The sequence below is a fragment of the Arachis ipaensis genome, chromosome B3, assembly GCF_059453495.1.
Source record: "Arachis ipaensis isolate K30076 ecotype BB chromosome B3, ASM5945349v1, whole genome shotgun sequence".
Taxonomy (NCBI): domain Eukaryota; kingdom Viridiplantae; phylum Streptophyta; class Magnoliopsida; order Fabales; family Fabaceae; genus Arachis; species Arachis ipaensis.
In genome coordinates, this window is record NC_142438.1 from 113527858 (window position 1) to 113547362 (window position 19505).

Below are 19505 nucleotides of genomic sequence, written 5' to 3' on the forward strand. Positions count from 1 at the left end.
TCAGTTCTTAACTGAATTCTTGCAGATATGTGATACTGTTAAGACTAATGGAGTAGATCCTGAAGTCTACAGGCTCATGCTTTTCCCTTTTGCTGTAAGAGACAGAGCTAGAGTATGGTTGGACTCTCAACCTAAGGATAGCCTGAACTCTTGGGATAAGCTGGTCAAGGCTTTCTTAGCCAAGTTCTTTCCTCCTTAAAAGCTGAGTAAACTTAGAGTGGATGTTCAGACCTTCAGACAGAAAGAAGGTGAATCCCTCTATGAAGCTTGGGAGAGATACAAAGGACTGACCAAAAAGTGTCATTCTAACATGCTTTCAGAATGGACCATCCTGGATATATTCTATGATGGTCTGTCTGAATTAGCTAAGATGTCATTGGATACTTCTGCAGGTGGATCCATTCACCTAAAGAAAATGCCTGCAGAAGCTTAAGAACTCATTGACTTGGTTACTAATAACCAGTTCATGTACACTTCTGAAAGGAATCCTGTGAATAATGGGACGCCTATGAAGAAGGGAGTTCTTGAAATTGATACTCTGAATGCTATATTGGCTCAGAATAAAATATTGACTCAGTAAGTCAATATGATTTCTCAGAGTCTGAATGGAATGCAAGCTGCATCCAACAGTACTCAAGAGGCATCTTCTGAAGAAGAAGCTTATGATCTTGAAAACCCTGCAATAGCAGAGGTAAATTATATGGGTGAACCTTATGGAAACACATATAATCCATCATGGAGAAATCACCCAAATCTCTCATGGAAGGATCAACAAAAGCCTCAACAAGGATTTAATAATGGTGGAAGAAATAGGTTTAACAATAGTAAAGCTTTTCCATCATCCACTCAGCAACAGATAGAGAATTCTGAGCAGAATCCATCTAGCTTAGCAAATTTAATCTCTGATCTATCTAAGGCCACTGTGAGTTTCATGAATGAAACAAGATCCTCCATTAGAAATTTGGAAGAACAAGTGGGCCAGCTGAGTAAAAGGATCACTGAAATCCCTCCTAGTACTCTCCCAAGCAATACAGAAGAAAATCCAAAAGGAGAATGCAAGGCCATTGACATAACCACCATGGCCGAACCTGTAAGGGAGGTTGAGGACGTTAATCCCAGTGAGGAAGACCTCCTGGGACGTCCAGTGATCAATAAGGAGTTTCCCTCTGAGGAACCAAAGGAATCTGAGACTCATCTAGAGACCATAGAGATTCCATTGAACCTCCTTATGCCATTCATGAGCTCTGATGAATATTCCTCTTCTGAAGAAAATGAGGATGTTACTGAAGAGCAAACTGCCAAGTTTCTTGGTGCAATCATGAAGCTGAATGCCAAATTATTTGGTATTGAGACTTGGGAAGATGAACCTCCCTTGTTCACCAATGAACTAAGTGATCTGGATCAACTGAGATTGCCTCAGAAGAAACAGGATCCTGGAAAGTTTGTAATACCTTGAACCATAGGCAACATGATCTTTGAAAAGGCTCTGTGTGACCTTGGTTCAGGGATAAAACTCATGCCCCTCTTTGTAATAGAGAAACTGGGAATCTATGGGGTGCAAGCTGCTAAAATCTCATTAGAGATGGCAGATAATTCAAGAAAACAGGCTTATGGACAAGTAGAGGACGTGTTAGTAAAGGTTGAAGGCCTTTACATCCCTGCTGATTTCATAATCCTTGATACTGGGAAGGATGAGGATGAATCCATCATCCTTGGAAGACCTTTCCTAGCCACAGCAAGAGCTGTGATTGATGTTGACAGAGGTGAATTAGTCCTTCAATTGAATGAGGACTCCCTTGTGTTTACAACTCAAGGTTACCCTTTTGTAAACATGGAGAGGAAGCATAAAAAGCTTCTCTCAAAACAGAGTCAACCAGAGCCCCCACAGTCAAACTCTAAGTTTGGTGTTGGGAGGCCACAACCAAACTCTAAGTTTGGTGTTGAACTCCCATATCCAAACTCTAAGTTTGGTGTTGGAGAGTCTCAACAATGCTCTGAACATCTGTGAGGCTCCATGAGAGCCCACTGTCAAGCTGTTGACATTAAAGAAGTGCTTGTTGGGAGGCAACCCAATTTTTATTTAATTATATTTTTATTAGTTATATGTCTTTGTAGGTACATGATCATGTGGAGTCACAAAATAAATATAAAAATTGAAAACGGAATCAAAAACAGCAGAAGAAAAATCACACCCTGGAGGAAGACCTTACTGGCATTTAAACGCCAGTAAGAAGCATCTGGCTGGCGTTCAACGCCAGAACAGAGCATGGTTCTGGCGCTGAACGCCCAAAATGGGCAGCATCTGGGCGTTTGAATGCCAGAATTGCACCCTGGAGAAGAGCTGGCGCTGAATGCCCAGAACAAGCATGGTTCTGGCGTTCAACGCCAGAAATGGGCAACAAATGGGCGTTCAACGCCCAGAACAAGCACCAATCTGGGACTGAACGCCCAGAGTTGTGTGCAAGGGCATTTTGCATGCCTAATTTGGTGCAAGGTTGTAAATCCTTGAACACCTCAGGATCTGTGGACCCCACAGGATCACCTCAGGATCTGTGGACCCCACAGGATCCCCACCTACCTCCATTCACTTCTTCTCACCCCTTTTTCACACAATCCCATAAACACTCTTCCCCAAAACTCTTCACCAATCACCTCAATCTCTCTTCCCTATCACCACTTCACCACTCACAATTTCACATCCATCCACTCTTCCCCATAAACCTACCTCATAAACTCCACCTACCTTCAAAATTCAAAATCAATTTCCCACCCAAACCCACCCTATATGGCCGAACCTTACCCCCCTCCCTTCCCTATATATAGCCCTCCATTCTTCCTTATTTTCACACAATACAACCCTCTCTTCTCTTCTTGGCCGAATACACCACTCCCCCCTCTCCTCCATATTTTCTTCTTCTTCTTCATCTATTCTTTCTTCTCTTGCTCGAGGGCGAGCAATATTCTAAGTTTGGTGTGGTAAAAGCATAAGCTTTTTGTTTTTCCATTACCATTGATGGCACCCAAGACCGGAGAATCCTCTAGAAAAGGGAAAGGGAAGACAAAAGCTTCCACCTCCGAGTCATGGGAGATGGAAAGATTCATCTCCAAAGCTCATCAAGACCACTTCTATGATATTGTGGCCAAGAAGAAGGTGATCCCCGAGGTCCCTTTCAAGCTCAAGAAGAATGAGTATCCGGAGATCCGACATGAAATCCAAAGAAGAGGCTGGGAAGTTCTAACAAACCCCATCCAACAAGTCGGCATCCTAATGGTTCAAGAGTTCTATGCCAATGCATGGATCACTAGGAACCATGATCAAAGTAAGAACCCAAACCCAAAGAATTATATTACAATGGTTCGGGGGAAATACTTAGATTTTAGTCTGAAAAATGTGAGGTTGGCGTTTAACTTGCCTATGATGCAAGGAGATGCACGCCCCTACACTAGAAGGGTCAACTTTAATCAAAGGTTGGACCAAGTCCTCATGGACATATGTGTGGAAGGAGCTCAATGGAAGATTGACTCCAAAGGCAAGCCGGTTCAATTAAGAAGACTGGACCTCAAGCCTGTGGCTAGAGGATGGTTGGAGTTCATCCAACGCTCCATCATCCCCACTAGCAACCGATCTGAAGTTACTGTGGATCGGGCCATCATGATCCATAGCATCATGATTGGAGAGGAAGTAGAAGTTCATAAAGTCATCTCCCTTGAACTCTACAAAATAGCCGAAAAGCCCTCTCCTGGGGCAAGGCTAGATTTTCCTCATCTTATCTGCCATCTATGTTACTCAGTTGGAGCTTCCATAGAAGGAGACATTCCCATTGAGGAAGAGAAGCCCATCACTAAGGAAAGGATGGAGCAAGCAAGAGAGCCCATTCATGGATCTCAAGAGATGCATGAAGCTCATCACCATGAGATCCCGGAGATGCCTCAAATGCATTTTCCTCCACAAAACTATTGGGAGCAAATCAACACCTCCCTAGGAGAATTAAGTTCCAACATGGGACAATTAAGGGTGGAACATCAAGAGCACTCCATCATCCTTCATGAAATTAGAGAAGATCAAAAAGCAATGAGGGAGGAGCAATAAAGACAAGGAAGAGACATAGAAGAGCTCAAGGACATCATTGGTTCCTCAAGAAGGAAACGCCACCATCACTAAGGTGGACTCATTCCTTGTTCTTACTTTCTCTGTTTTTCGTTTTCTCTATGTTAAGTGCTTATCCATGTTTGTGTCTTCATTACATGATCCTTAGTATTTAGTAACTTTGTCTTAAAGTTATGAATGTCCTATGAATCCATCACCTCTCTTAAATAAAAACTGTTTTAATTCAAAAGAATAAGAAGTACATGAGTTTTGAATTTATCCATTGAACTTAGTTTAATTATATTGATGTGGTGACAATGCTTCTTGTTTTCTGAATGAATGCTTGAATAGTGCATATGTCTTTTGAAGTTGTTGTTTAAGAATGTTAAATATGTTGGCTCTTGAAAGAATGATGACAAGGAGACATGTTATTTGATAATCTGAAAAATCATAAAAATGATTCTTGAAGCAAGAAAAAGTAGCAAAGAACAAAGCTTGCAGAAAAAAAAATGGCGAAAAAAAAATAGAAAAAGAAAAAGCAAGCAGAAAAAGCCAAAAGCTCTTAAAACCAAGAGGCAAGAGCAAAAAGCCAATAACCCTTAAAACCAAAAGGCAAGGGTAAATAAAAAGGATCCCAAGGCTTTGAGCATCAGTGGATAGGAGGGCCTAAAGGAATAAAATCCTGGCCTAAGCGGCTAAACCAAGCTGTCCCTAACCATGTGCTTGTGGCGTGAAGGTGTCAAGTGAAAACTTGAGACTGAGCGGTTAAAGTCAAGGTCCAAAGCAAAAGAAGAGTGTGCTTAAGAACCCTGGACACCTCTAATTGGGGACTTTAGCAAAGCTGAGTCACAATCTAAAAAAGTTCTCCTAATTATGTGTCTGTGGCATTTATGTATCCGGTGGTAATACTGGAAAACAAAGTGCTTAGGGCCACGGCCAAGACTCATAAAATAGCTGTGTTCAAGAATCATCATACTGAACTAGGAGAATTAATAACACTATCTGAACTCTGAGTTCCTATAGATGCCAATCATTCTGAACCTCAATGGATAAAGTGAGATGCCAAAACTATTCAAGAGGCAAAAAGCTACAAGTCCCGCTCATTTAATTGGATCTATGTTTCATTGATAGTTTGGAATTTATAATATATTCTCTTCTTTTTATCCTATTTGATTTTCAGTTGCTTGGGGACAAGCAACAATTTAAGTTTGGTGTTGTGATGAGCGGATAATTTATACGCTTTTTGGCATTATTTTTAGTATGTTTTTAGTAGAATCTAGTTACTTTGAGGGATGTTTTCATTAGTTTTTATGTTAAATTCACATTTCTGGACTTTACTATGAGTTTGTGTGTTTTTCTGTGATTTCAGGTATTTTCTGGCTGAAATTGAGGGACTTGAGCAAAAATCAGATTCAGAGGTTGAAGAAGGACTGCTAATGCTGTTGGATTCTGACCTCCCTGCACTCAAAGTGAATTTTCTGGAGCTACATAACTCAAAATGGTGCGCTTCCAATTGCGTTGGAAAGTAGACATCCAGGGCTTTCTAGCAATATATAATAGTCCATACTTTGGCCGAGTTTAGACGATGTAAAAGGGCGTTGAACGCCAGTTCTACACTATTGTCTGGAGTTAAACGCCAGAAACACGTCACAAACCAGAGTTGAATACCAGAAATACGTTACAAACTGGTGTTCAACTCCAAGAATGACCTCTGCACGTGTAACATTCAAGCTCAGCCCAAGCACACACCAAGTGGGCCCCGGAAATGGATTTATGCATCAATTACTTACTTCTGTAAACCCTAGTAGCTAGTTTATTATAAATAGGACTTTTTACTATTGTATTAAACATCTTATGATCTTCGGATCATCTTTGATCACGTTTTGGGGGCTGGCCATTCGGCCATGCCTGAACCTTTCACTTATGTATTTTCAACGGTAGAGTTTCTACACTCCATAGATTAAGGTGTGGAGCTCTGCTGTTCCTCAAAGATTAATGCAAAGTACTACTATTTTTCTATTCAATTCAACTTATTCCGCTTCTAAGATATTCATTCGCACTTCAACATGAATGTGATGATCATGACAGTCATCATCATTCCCCTATGAACGCGTGCCTAACAACCACTTCCGTTCTACCTTCGATTGAATGGATATCTCTTGGATATCTAATACAGGGGACCGAGTCCGAGATATTAGAATCTTCGTGGTATAAGTTAGAACCCATGGATGGCCATTCCTGAGATCCGGAAAGTCTAAACCTTGTCTGTGGTATTCCGAGTAGGATCTGGGAAGGGATGGCTGTGACGAACTTCAAACTCGCGAGTGCTGGGCGTAGTGACAGATGCAAAAGGAGGGTGAATCCTATTCCAGTATGATCGAGAACCTCAGATGATTAGCCGTGCCGTGACAGAGCATTTGGACCTTTTTCACAAGAGGATGGGATGTAGCCATTGACAACGGTGATGCCCTTACAGAAAGCTTGCCATGGAAAGGAGTAGGAAGGATTGGATGAAGACAGCAGGAAAGCAGAGGTTCAGGAGAACGAACGCATCTCTATATGCTTATCTGAAATTCCCATCAATGAATTACATAAGTATTTCTATCCTTATTTTCTGTTTATCTATTATTAATATTCGAAAACTCCATAACTATTTTATACCCGCCTGACTGAGATTTACAAGATGACCATAGCTTGCTTCATACCAACAATCTCCGTGGATCGACCCTTACTCACGTAAGGTTTATTACTTGGACGACCCAGTGCACTTGCTGGTTAGTTGTATCGAAGTTGTGAATGAAAAACGATTTATTAAGACGTGCGTACAGAGTTTTTGGCGCCGTTGCCTGAGATCACAATTTCGTGCACCATGGTGGCAGCAGGGGCAGCTGTAGAAGAAGAGGGTCCAGCAGATGGTGGGGCTGTCTCATCAGTAGCGGAGAAGGGTGGTGGTCTGTAGCCCAAAGCTAGGAAGTTCCTGCTATGAGGAATGATCTTCCTGCAATCTGCAGCTGGTGGCCTCTCATCGGCATCCTCCCATGGCACGTCAGCTCGACAGCCCAGCTGTGTAACCAAATATGGAAAGGGAAGAGTGCCTCTGACGTGGACCCTGGCCATATAGTGCCGAATAAAGCGTGGCAGGTACAGGTCCTTACCCTCCAGCACACACCATAGGAGGGTGATCATAGCGGCTGGTATCTCAGTCTCGTGAGTACTCGGCATAATGAAGTTGCTAAGTATCTGATGCCAAAGCCGAGCCTCATCATTCAAGTATGCCCGCTTGATTCCCTTGGGCAAGGTAGTGTTCTGACCCATGATCCAAGGAATTGTCGGGTCAAGGGCAATCCTTGCCTTGACTGCATCCCAATCAAATTGCATATAGCGCATATCCTCCTTAGCTTTCTGATAATCGTCTGGCTGATCAAATTTAGGCAGAAGCTTCAGAACATCTTCAATTGACTCCTCAGTAACCAAAATCTGCTTCCCTCTGAGGTTCACTGCATCTAGGGAGGTTTTGAATTAATTGCAGCAGAATTCCCTAACCCAAGATACATTGACCTCAGTCAGAGGTCTCTCCAGGAAGAACCAGCCTCTTTGTTTGATTTGGTCAGAGGTGTACTGCTGGAGTTCTTCTGGGATCTTCAGAGTTCTCTCCAGGTATAGGTTCCTGGATGTTGCAAACACCGGAAACTTCAGCTCACAGTATCGGTTTGCAAAATTTATTGGATCAGTGGCAGGAAGCAGTTGGTCAGCCTTCTCCTGCGGGGTAAAGTGTTTCTCCCGCCAGGAGGCATCATGCATTAGATCTATGATGGACATAGATGAATCTCCTCTTTTACGTTTGCCAGTGGTAGCCTTTTCTTTTCCCTTTCTCTGGGAATCAGACATCCTGAAAAATAGAAAACCAGGATATAATAAAAATAGGAAAACAAATAGGCAAATAGGCAAAAGAAGCACAAAGTGGCAAAGGAGAATTAGAATGAGGTAAATGAGTTAAGTAAATGTGCATTAAGGATTGTATAGGAGTTAGAAGTTTGAAAAGAAGAAAGCACAATCCAAAATGTAATTGAATTCATGTGAAATAGAAAAATTATCATTATGCCATGGTTAGAAGGTTAAAAAAAAGTGAAAAACCAGAAGAAAGATTTTAAAAAGCTTAGTTTGGTTAGAAGTGAAAAAGAGTTTAGAAAGTTAACATTAGTGAGTTAGTAGAAAGTGGGTTAAAGTAAGTGGCATAATGAAAATATTCCAAGTAACAAGTATTCACAGTTAGAAGCTATAAGTAACGCATAACCACATAAGGAAAACAGGTTGATGCTGATTCAAATAGATATAGAGAAAGCAAAAATTGGAATCAAAATATCACAAATGCAGTTTATGAACCAGGAAATCAAAAAGGATAGAAAGCATGCCCTGGCATTCATGAAATGGTTTGGTTAAAGAAGAGGAAAACAAAGTTCAAAATGCCAAAACCAAAACATGAATGAAAACATTTTACAGAAATTTGGGCAGCATTCCGGCTAAAATTGGATTGTCCCGGAAAATAAACAGCAATCAAATAGTTCATATGAATTATGAATAAAGCTGCAATTACATATAAGGAATAAGAATCATGAAAAACAGAGTAAAGAGCAGCATAAAATAAGGAATTACAGCATATGAACTAACATCACAGCAGTAGCAGGATTGCGAAAACATAAAGCAATAAGCACGAACGGCGCAAATAAACAGACCTAAATCCACTAACCACATCCTAGGCTACCTAACATCCTAAAATCCACTACAACATGCATATCTAACTAGCCTAAATATGAACAAAAATAGAAAAAAATATGAACTAACTACGAATGGATAAAAGGGTGACGTTTTGCGGAACCTGGAAGGCGAATGAAGGAGGTTGGGGTAGAGAGGTGGCTGGGGATGACGGGGCAGTGGCTTCTGGCGCGGTGGCTGGTGGTGGTGGGCATGGCTGTTCTGGGCAGGGGGTGAGAAGAGATGGGTAATGGGGTAGGGGGTGAGAGGGGAAGGGTGGGTGGTGTGTGGGTGGCGTTGGGCAATGGCGGCGGGTTGGTGTGGTGGTCGGCACGGCGGAGGCAGTGGCGGATGAGGAGGGGAGAAGAAGAAAGAAGAAGAAGGAAGAGGGAGGAGGATGGGGGGGTAGGTGGCGGCGGCGTCTGGGAGGTCGGCGGCGTCTGGGGGTGGCGGTCGGACGGTGGTTGGCGGTGGTTGGTGGTGGGAGAGGAAGAGAGGGAGGAGAGGGTTTGGGGGGGCTGCGCGACTGCTAGGGTTCGCGTGAATGGGGGGTTATAATTTTGAATCCACGCGATCGCATGAGGCACGCGATCGCGTGGTTGTGGTGAAAATGGGGTTGACGCGATCGCGTGGGTCGCGCGATCGGATGGAAGGGTAAGAGAGGGGATGACGCGAGCCTGGAGCATGCGATCGCGTCGCTGGAAATTGTGCTAAACGCACGAAGCCAGCGTCATTTCGGCACAACTCTCTGTATCCTTTTGGGAATTGTGCAATCCCGGCGATGCGATCGCGTGGGTTGCGCGGTCGCGTGGGATTGGTTGTGTGCAAGTGATGCGATCGCATGGGGCATGCGATCGCGTGGGCCATCTTGTGCTAGACGCACAATGGCCGCACGATTCCAGCCCAACTTTCTGGACGTTGGATCCTTACGCCTATTTCCATGTCACGCGGCCGCGTGGATGACGCGGTCACGTGGGTAATGTTTTACGCCATTCGACGCAACTGCATGAGTGATGTGGTCGCGTCGCGCACCCATTTTTTTTTTTTTATGCATGAAAAATGCAGAATGCAATGATTAATATGAGTGAGATGCAAAATTCCAGGTTCAATATAACAAAACAAAATAAAACTTGAAAACAAATAAAACTAAATAAAAATTAAAGAGAAACGATCATACCATGGTGGGTTGTCTCCTACCTAGCACTTTTAGTTAAAGTCCTTAAGTTGGACATTGGAGGAGCTTCCTGTTATGGCAGCTTATGCTTAAATTCATCCAAAAATCTCCACCAATGCTTGGAATGCCAATAGCCTCCAGGGTCCCAAACTAGGCATGTAAAGCTTCTGAGCAGCTTCAAACAGATTGTCAAGCTCCCGGGGTGACGAATGTCAGAATAGAATCTATGATCCCAAGCCTTGCGTTTAAATCCGCCTCTGTCTTGATCTATATTTTTTCATCCGGGCGGTTTAGAAAGTAGATTATCACCATAGTGACCAAACGTTTTCCGAGATCCATTCAATTGAGCTTGATACCAATCCGTGCACTTCAATTCAAAGCGTGGAACCTTATTGAACCTTGTACACCAGCTCTGAGTACGAGCCATTTCCCTCTTACTCTTAAAGCCACAGAGGGCTCTAAGCTGGCCATCTGTTTCAAGCAAATCGTATTCAAGTAAAAAAGTAAAGTTAAAGGTTAAGGATTGTACCCACTTGAAACTTGTATTGGGTGGTAATGGCCTTGGGGTAGGTGTTTCCGGTGGTTCTGTAAGTTCTACTCCCTTGTACTCTTCTGTGAATTCCTCCACTTCTTTGCAAGAATCTTCAAATGCATCTGTGTCCTGGTCAAAGTCTTCTATGTCTTTCTCATCACTTGAGTCATAGATTGGAGGTTGAGAGAAATCTACCTCCGCATCATCTTCGTATTCACCTGGGGAAGATTCTTCGATCTCAGAGAATTCACTTGCGGATGCAAGTTCATTACTAAGAGAACTTGACTTGTGACTATCATCATCAAGGGAATATGTGTCCTGGGTTATTCCATCTAGTTCTTCATAAACGAGTTGCCTTGGGAATTATGCACTATCCTCCTTAGCATCAACTATAACGTCCTCGACGGAGTTCTCCTCTACTCTGGATTCCCATGGAGGTTCAGCGTCTCCTAGATCTTCAACCAACTCTTCTTCTTGCATAATGACAGCTTCTTCTACTTGTTCTAGTACGAATTCATTCTCTGTCTTGTTCACTGGAGTCTCTAGTATTTCCTTCATGCTACGCTCTTCATTAGATTGTCCATATGGGGTTGTGGTTAGTCCTTGAATGTTCGCGCGTCTAGAAGCTAATTGAATTACTGCTTGCTCCAGTTGTCGAATGGTTGTTTGAAGTTTAATTACTGTTTCCTTGAGGCGAACCTCTGATTCTCTGGGTGATGGATTTGGACATGAAACATGGGGAAGTGGTGGTGCTTGGGAGTGAGTGGATTAGAACTGGGGTGAAAAAGGATCATATGGTGGCGAACGGTAAAAAGAAGCTTGTGAGTGTGGTGGTTCGAGGTTATGTTGAGAGGATGGTCTATAGGCATGGGGTGGGGCTTGTTGGTAGTTACAAGGTTGTCCACTTATCTTGGAGGGTGTTGACACCTAAAGGGTTGATTAGATCCTCTTGGCTCCATCCATCCTTGATTGGTCTGACCTTGATGCATATTCCTGCTGTAACTTCTATTTCCTTCAGCAAAGTTAGAACCAAACTCAAAGCGAGAGGGGTGAGAGTTCATAGTAGCAAATAAAATTAAAAAGGAAAAACAGAAATAAATAAACAAGTAAAAGAAAAATATGTACAATAACCAATAATAAGGCACACGTTAGCAGTTCCTCGGCAACGGTGCCATTTTGACGAGAGGAACTTTTGCATGGTCTAGAAAATTGCGGATAAATCCTCGTTGCAAGTATAGTTTCTAAACCTTCAAAAGTCCTTTCATACAAACGTTTTGGTTGTCACAAGTAACAAACCCCTTTTTAAAATTGATAACCGAGTATTTAAACCTCGGGTCGTCTTCTCAAGGAACTGCAGGGGAGTATGTTCTTATTATTGGTTATGGGGATTGTAAATTTGGGGTTTCAAGAATGAGGAACAAATATGACAATTAATTTAAATGGCAATTAAAAATAAATAAATAACTGTAAAATAAACTTTTGTCAAGGTAGGAGAAATTAGAGGTCCTATCCTAGCTATCCTTATCAATGATGATGAGAATTGAATCTTAATTCCACTTTGTTAACCTTTACTGAGATAAAGGAAGGTCAAGGGATTAATTGGTTTGATCTTTGAATCCTATTTATTTCCTAAGAAAAGATTGGGATTATGGAAGTTCAATTCAATTAACAAAGATAACAATTATCAATCATGTTGAGTTTGATAACTCCTGAGTTACTGAATTCTTAACCAAGACCAAAAGGAGAAAAGTAAATCTACTGGAATAAAAATGCCTTCAGATGGGATGTAACAGTAACATAAATAAAAGAGAGAAATAATAAACTGAAATACCTCAAATAGCATTAATTCAAATAATCTATAACATGAAAGGATTCATAAAGTAACTTGCAAAAGTAAATAAAAGGAATATTGAACCTGATCAAAAGAGATAATCTTGAAAGCGAATAAAAATCCTAAGTCTAAATCATAATCCTACAGAGAGAGGAGAGAGTCTCCCTCTCAAACTAAATCTAAATCATGGGAAGTAAAAATTGGCGAGAGCTCCCTCTGAATGGATGCATTCCCCCACTTCATAACCTCTGGTCTATGCCTTCTGGACTTGGATTTGGGCCAAAAAGGGCCTCAGAATTTGCTATGAGCGTTTTCTACAATTTCTGGTGTGTGGCCTCTGTCACGCGTCTGCGTGGGTCACGCGGTCGCGTCAGTTCGGAGCTTTTACGCGACCGCGTCATATGTGTTTTGCTTAAGGCGCGTGGTCGCGTTAGTCATGCGGCCGCGTCGCTGTTGATTCGCGCTTGGCATGCGTCCGCGTCGCCCATGCGATCGCGTGGATGCCAGTTTCTTCAAGAACTCCGTTTTGTGCTTTCCTTCCATTTTTGTATGTTTCCTTTCCATCCTTTGAGTCATTCCTGCCTTAGAAGTTCTGAAACTACTCAACACACTAATCACAGCATCGAATGGAAATAAAGGTAATTAAAATAATTAATTTGAAAGCATAGGAAACATGTTTTTCACATACATCACATAATAAGGAAGGAGAAGTAAAACCATGCAATTAATATGAATAAGTGGGTGAAGGATTGAATAAATCACTCAAATTAAGCACAAAATATATCATAAAATATGGGTTTATCAGTGCCTCTGCAAGCGGAATCTTTATTTCAAGAGTCTTGAGATAGTCTGCAAAGCGGGCAAATTATTTATCCTGTTCCGCTTGGCGGAGTTTCTGAGGATAAGGCATCTTGGCTTTATATTCTTCAACCTTAGTTGTTGCAGGTTTACTTCCTACAGAAGTGGTTGGAGAGGCCTGCCTAAGGGGGTTGTTATCAGCACTTGTAGGTGTCTGATCCTCCCATTGGCCTTTGAACGCAAGAATTGGGTGCTGTGTAGGCGTTTAACGCCAGATTACCACCCTTTTCTGGCATTTGAACGCCAGAATCCTTCCTCTCTGGGCTCTTACTATCCTCAGAGGGATTTTGGGCAGTGGTTTGGTCATCCTCTGTCAGCTGTTCCTTTCTTGGCTTTCTGCTGCCTTGAGTTGAAACATCCAATGTCTTCCTACTCCTTAAATGAACAGCTTGGCACTCTTCTGTTATCTGTTTAGATAACTGCTGTCTTGTCTGATTCAATTGTGCTTCCATATTCTTGTTAGCCTTTTCAGTGTCTTGTAGTATCTCTTTAAATTCTGCTAATTGTTTTGTTATAAAAAGCAATTGCTGATTGAGTTCAGCAACTTGTTCTTGAGGACTAAGTTCAGTGGATACTGCTTTAGCCTCTTCTTTCAGGGAGGACTCACTGCTTAAGTACAGATGCTGATTTCTAGCAACTTTATCAATGAGCTCTTGAGCCTCTTCAATTGTCTTTCTCATATGTATAGATCCACCAGCTGAGTGATCTAGAGATATTTGAGCTTTTTCTGTAAGCCCATAGTAGAAGATGTCTAACTGTACCCACTCTGAAAACATTTCAGAGGGGGCATTTCCTTAGCATCCCTCTGTACCTCTCCCAGGCATTATAAAGGGATTCATCATCCTCTTGTTTAAAGCCTTGGATGTCCAGCCTTAGCTGTGTCATCCTTTTTGGAGGGTAATATTGATTCAGGAATTTGTCTGATAACTGTTTCCATGTTCTTATGCTTGCTGTGGGTTGGTTATTTAACCACCTCTTAGCTTGATCTTTTACAGCAAATAGAAACAGTAATAGTCTGTATACATCCTGATCCACTTCTTTATCACGTACTGTTTCAGCAATTTGTAAAATCTGTGCTAGAAACTCAGTAGGTTCTTCCTGTGGAAGACCGAAATACTGGCAATTTTGCTGCACCGTGATAATGAGCTAAGGATTTAGCTCAAAACTGCTTGCTCTGATGGGGGGTATACAGATACTACTCCCGTATGCAGCAGTAATGGGGTTAGCATATGACCCCAGAGTCCTTCTGGACTGTTCATTTCTACTTAGATCCATGATGGAGAAAGGGAGATGTTGTAGATTGTAAAATAGAAATAAAGTAAAAGAAAAATCAAAATATTTTTGTTTTTATTTTATTTATTTAATGCTAATCGAATTCAAAAGAGAAGAAAATAAAATAATTGGGAACTAGAAAAATAAGCTTCGAAAATTAAATAAAATAAAATAAAGTAGATTAAAATAAATAAATAAAAATTCGAATGCTAAAATGGCTGATGAATTAAAAAAGATTTGAAAAATTTTGGATATGAGTTTAAAATTTGAAGATTGAAACTTTCTCAGCAAGGAAACACCAAACTTAAAATTTTTCAATCAAAATAATAAAGTAGGACAAGTAATTCGAAAATTATGTCTAGAAGGAAAAATATTTTTTTTAAAAAAAAATTATAAAGGACTTGCAAATTTTGAAGATTGAAATAAAATTAGATAAGATTTTGAAAAAAAGATATGATTTTTGAAAAAGATTTTGAATTTTAAAATTTTAAAACTAAGATAAGGTAAAATAAAAAAAATTTAAAATAGAAATCTGAATTTTTAAATGAAATTTTCGAAAATTCAATTAAATAAATAGAAAAGATATTTTTGAATTTAATGAGAAAAGAGAAAAACAATAAAATGACACCAAACTTAGAATTTTTAGATCAAAACTAAGAAAGCAAACAGGAAAACTTTGAAGATCAAGATGAACACCAAGAATAAATTTTAAAAATTTTTAAGAAAATAGAAACACAGAGGACACCAAACTTAAAAAATTTTATATTTTGGACACTAATAATTCAAAAATGTATAAGATAAACAGCAACAAACACCAAACAAGAAATTTTAAAGATCAAATAAGGAGAATTACCAAGAACAATTTGAAAATCAATAAAGAACTAAGAACATATAATTAGAAAAAATTGAAAGGAAAATAAATTCATGCAATTGACACCAAACTTAAAACATAAAACTAAACTCAAACAGAAGACTAAATTATGAAGTTATTAGTTTTTTTTTTAATTTTTGAAAATAGTTTAGAAAAATAAAAAAAGGATTTTAAAATTTTTACCCAAAACAATAATAGAAGACTCAATGTTAGTGACTCTAAACCAAAAAGACAAATTTTCCTAATCTAAGCAACAAAATAAACCGCCAGTTGTCCAAACTCGAACAATCCCCGGCAACGGCGCCAAAAACTTGGTGCACGAAATTGTGATTACACTTTTCACAACTCTGCACAACTAACCAGCAAGTGCACTGGGTCGTTCAAATAATACCTTACGTGAGTAAAGGTCGATCCCACGGAGATTGTTGGCTTGAAGCAAGCTATGGTTATTTTGTAAATCTTAGTCAGGAGATTAATGATAAGAGTGGTTATATTTATGAAAAATAAATAACATAAAATAAATAGTACTTGTGATTCAGTAATGCGAAATAGGCTGAGGTTCCGGAGATGCTCTGTGGTGCACGAAATTGGAAATCACAATTCTTCACAAATTCGCACAACTAACCAGCAAGTGCACTGGGTCGTCCGAGTAATACCTTACGTGAGTAAGGGTCGATCCCACGGAGATTGTTGGCTTGAAGCAAGCTATGGTTATCTCGTAACTCTTAGTCAGGATATAATATCAATAATAATTCTTAATTTGAATTGTAAAAAGTAAGAAGGGAAGAACACAAATTATACTTGTATGCAGTAATGGAGAATATGTTGGAGTTTTGGAGATGCTTTGTCTTCTGAAATTCTGCTTTCCTCTGTTTCTTGATTCACGCACGCACGTCCTCCTATGGCAAGCTGTGTGTTGGTGGATCACCGTTGTCAATGGCTACCATCCATCCTTCCAGTGAAAAAGGTCCAGGTGCGCTGTCACCGCACGACCAATCATCTGCAGGTTCTCAATCGTACCGGAATGGGATTTACTATCCTTTTGCGTCTGTCACTACGCCCAGCACTCGCGAGTTTGAAGCTCGTCACAGTCATTCAATCATTGAATCCTACTTGGAATACCACAGACAAGGTTTAGACTTTCCGGATTCTCTTAAATGCTGCCATCAATCTAGCTTATACCACGAAGATTCTGATTAAGAGATCCAAGAGATATTCATTCATTCTACGGTGAACGGAAGTGGTTGTCAGGCACGCGTTCGTGGGGGAATGATGATGATTGTCACATTCATCACATTCATATTGAAGTGCAAATGGATATCTTAGATAGGAACACGCATGTTTGAATGGAAAATAGAAATACTTGCATTAATTCATCGAGACACAACAGAGCTCCTCACCCCCAACAATGGAGTTTAGAGACTCATGCTGTCAAAGAGTACAAAATTCAGATCTAAAATGTCATGAGATACAAAATAAGTCTCTAAAAGTTGTTTAAATACTAAACTAGTAACCTAGGTTTACAGAAAATGAGTAAACTATGATAGATAGTGCAGAAATCCACTTCTGGGGACCACTTGGTGTGTGCTGGGGCTGAGACTAAAGCTTCTCACGTGCTTGGGCTGTTTTGGGCGTTCAACGCCAGGCTGTAACCTGTTTCTGGCGTTGAACTCCAACTTGTAACATGTTTCTGGCGCTGGACGCCAGACTGCAACATGGAACTGGCGTTGAACGCGAGTTTATATCGTCTATTCTTGAAAAAAATATGAAGTATTATATATTACTGGAAAGCCCTGGATGTCTACTTTCCAACGCAATTGAAAGCGCGTCAATTGGACTCCTGTAGCTCCAGAAATTCCATTCCGAGTGCAGAGAGGTCAGGATCCAACAGCATCAGCAGTCCTTTTTCAGCCTGAATCAGATTTTTGCTTAGCTCCCTCAATTTCAGCCAGAAAATACCTAAAATTACAGAAAAATACACAAACTCATAGTAAAGTCCAGAAATATGAATTTTGCCTAGAAACTAATGAAAATAAACTAAAAACTAACTAAAACATACTAAAAATTATATGAAATTAACCCCAAAAAGCGTATAAAATATCCGCTCATCACAACACCAAACTTAAACTGTTGCTTGTCCTCAAGCAACTAGATAAATAAAATAGAATACAAATGAGTCAAGAAACAATAATATCTCAGGGTTTTTGAGTGAAGCTCAGATTCTAATTAAATGAGCGGGGCTAGTAGCTTTTTGCTTCCGAACAGTTTTTGCATCTCACTTCATCCATTGAAGCTCAGAATGATTGGCATCTATAGGAACTTAAAATTTAGATAGTGTTATTGATTCTCCTAGTTTAGTATGTTGATTCTTGAACACAGCTACTTTTATGAGTCTTGGCCGTGGCCCTAAGCACTTTGTTTTCCAGTATTACCACCGGATACATAAATGCCACAGACACATAATTGGGTGAACCTTTTCAAATTGTGACTCAGCTTTGCTAAAGCCCCCAATTAGAGGTGTCCAGGGTTCTTAAGCACACTCTTCTCTTTGCTTTGGACCTTGACTTTAACCGCTCAGTCTCAAGTTTTCACTTGACACCTTCACGCCACAAGCACATGGTTAGGGACAGCTTGGTTTAGCCGCTTAGACCAGGATTTGATTTCCTTAGGCCCTCGTATCCACTGATGCTCAAAGCCTTGGATCCTTTTTATTACCCTTGCCTTTTGGTTTTAAGGGTTATTGACTTTTTCTGTTTGCTTTTTTTTTTTTGCAAACTTTGTATTCACTGCTTTTTCTTGCTTCAAGAATCATTTTTATGATTTTTCAGATTACCAATAACATGTCTCATGTTTATCATTCTTTCAAGAGCCAACATATTTAACATTCAAGAACATCAAATTCCAAAGACATATGCACTGTTCAAGCATTCATTCAGAAGGCAGAAAGCATTGCCACCACATGTAAACAATTAGAATTTATTTTATTAAAAACTCGAAAATTATTGCCTCCTTGTTCTAAAGAAAATCTTCTATTTTATTCATGTTTAATGATGATGAGAAAAATAAATTATAGCTTAATTGGGGATAAAATCAAAATATAAATACTAATTGCCATTATATGACTCCTAAGGTGAAACTCAAATAATAGAAAAAAAAATTATCACAGGGTTAAGGTTAAGATCAGAACTCAACAATCTTGACTTTGGAAAGCGGATGCCTCTTTAGTCTGTGGGGTGCTTGGCCCTTTAAGAGATAGTTTCTAACACTTTAGTTCTCTTAATTCACGCCCTTGCACCTCTTGCTCTCTAAGCAGTTTGCAAAGCATGCTGTTTTGATTTTGTTGTTCTTCCTTCAATTGGTCCATGGTTTCTTGCAACTTAGTGACAGATACCTCAAGATGCTCCCAGTATTCAAATTGAGGGAGTTCTGGTAGGAATTCTTGCGCCCTTCTCTTGATGGGGTCATCCTGCATTTGTTGTTTTTCCATTGTGATTTTAGTGATTGGTTGCTCCACTGAGATATACTCTGTTATTCCCATCTTTACTCCAGCATCTTTGAAGAGCATAGAGATTAGGCTTGGATAAGCCAACCTGGCATCCTTGGAGTTCTTGTTGGCAAGTATGTAGAATTCATATGGGATCAGTTGATGAACTTCTACTTCTTTTTCCAACATAATGCAATGGATCATCACTGCTCTTCTAATATTGACTTCAGAACGGTTGCTGGTGGGCAATATAGAACGCCCAATGAAGTCCAGCCATCCTCTGGCGACTGGTTTGAGATCTTCTCTCTTGAGTTGACTTGGGGCACCCTTCGTGTTGGTGGTCCACCTGGCTCCAGGGATGCATATATCCTCTAGAATCTTATCCAGGCCCTTGTTTGTTCTCATCATTCTCCTATTGAAGGAGTCTGGGTCCTCTTTCAGTTGAGGTAGCTTAAAGATCTCCCTGATTTTGTCAGGGTGGATGTGAACAATCTTTCCTCTGACCACAGTCCTGTAGTCATAGAGGGCAGCTCCAGATATTCTCTGCCTGTCTGTTTGCCACAGATTAGCGTAGAATTCTTGAACCATATTCCTTCCCACTTTCGTTTCAGGATTAGCTAGGACTTCCCAGTTCCTGTTTCGAA

General features: G+C 40.4%; 1 non-coding gene across 1 annotated transcript; it reads right to left on the bottom strand.

Moving 5' to 3' along the window:
- Nucleotides 1-208: 208 nt before the first annotated feature.
- Nucleotides 209-312, bottom strand: LOC148572095 (small nucleolar RNA R71). The gene has a single exon (XR_015907802.1). It is a non-coding gene; the product is annotated as a small nucleolar RNA R71 (small nucleolar RNA).
- Between the last annotated feature and the right edge of the window lie 19193 nt (nucleotides 313-19505).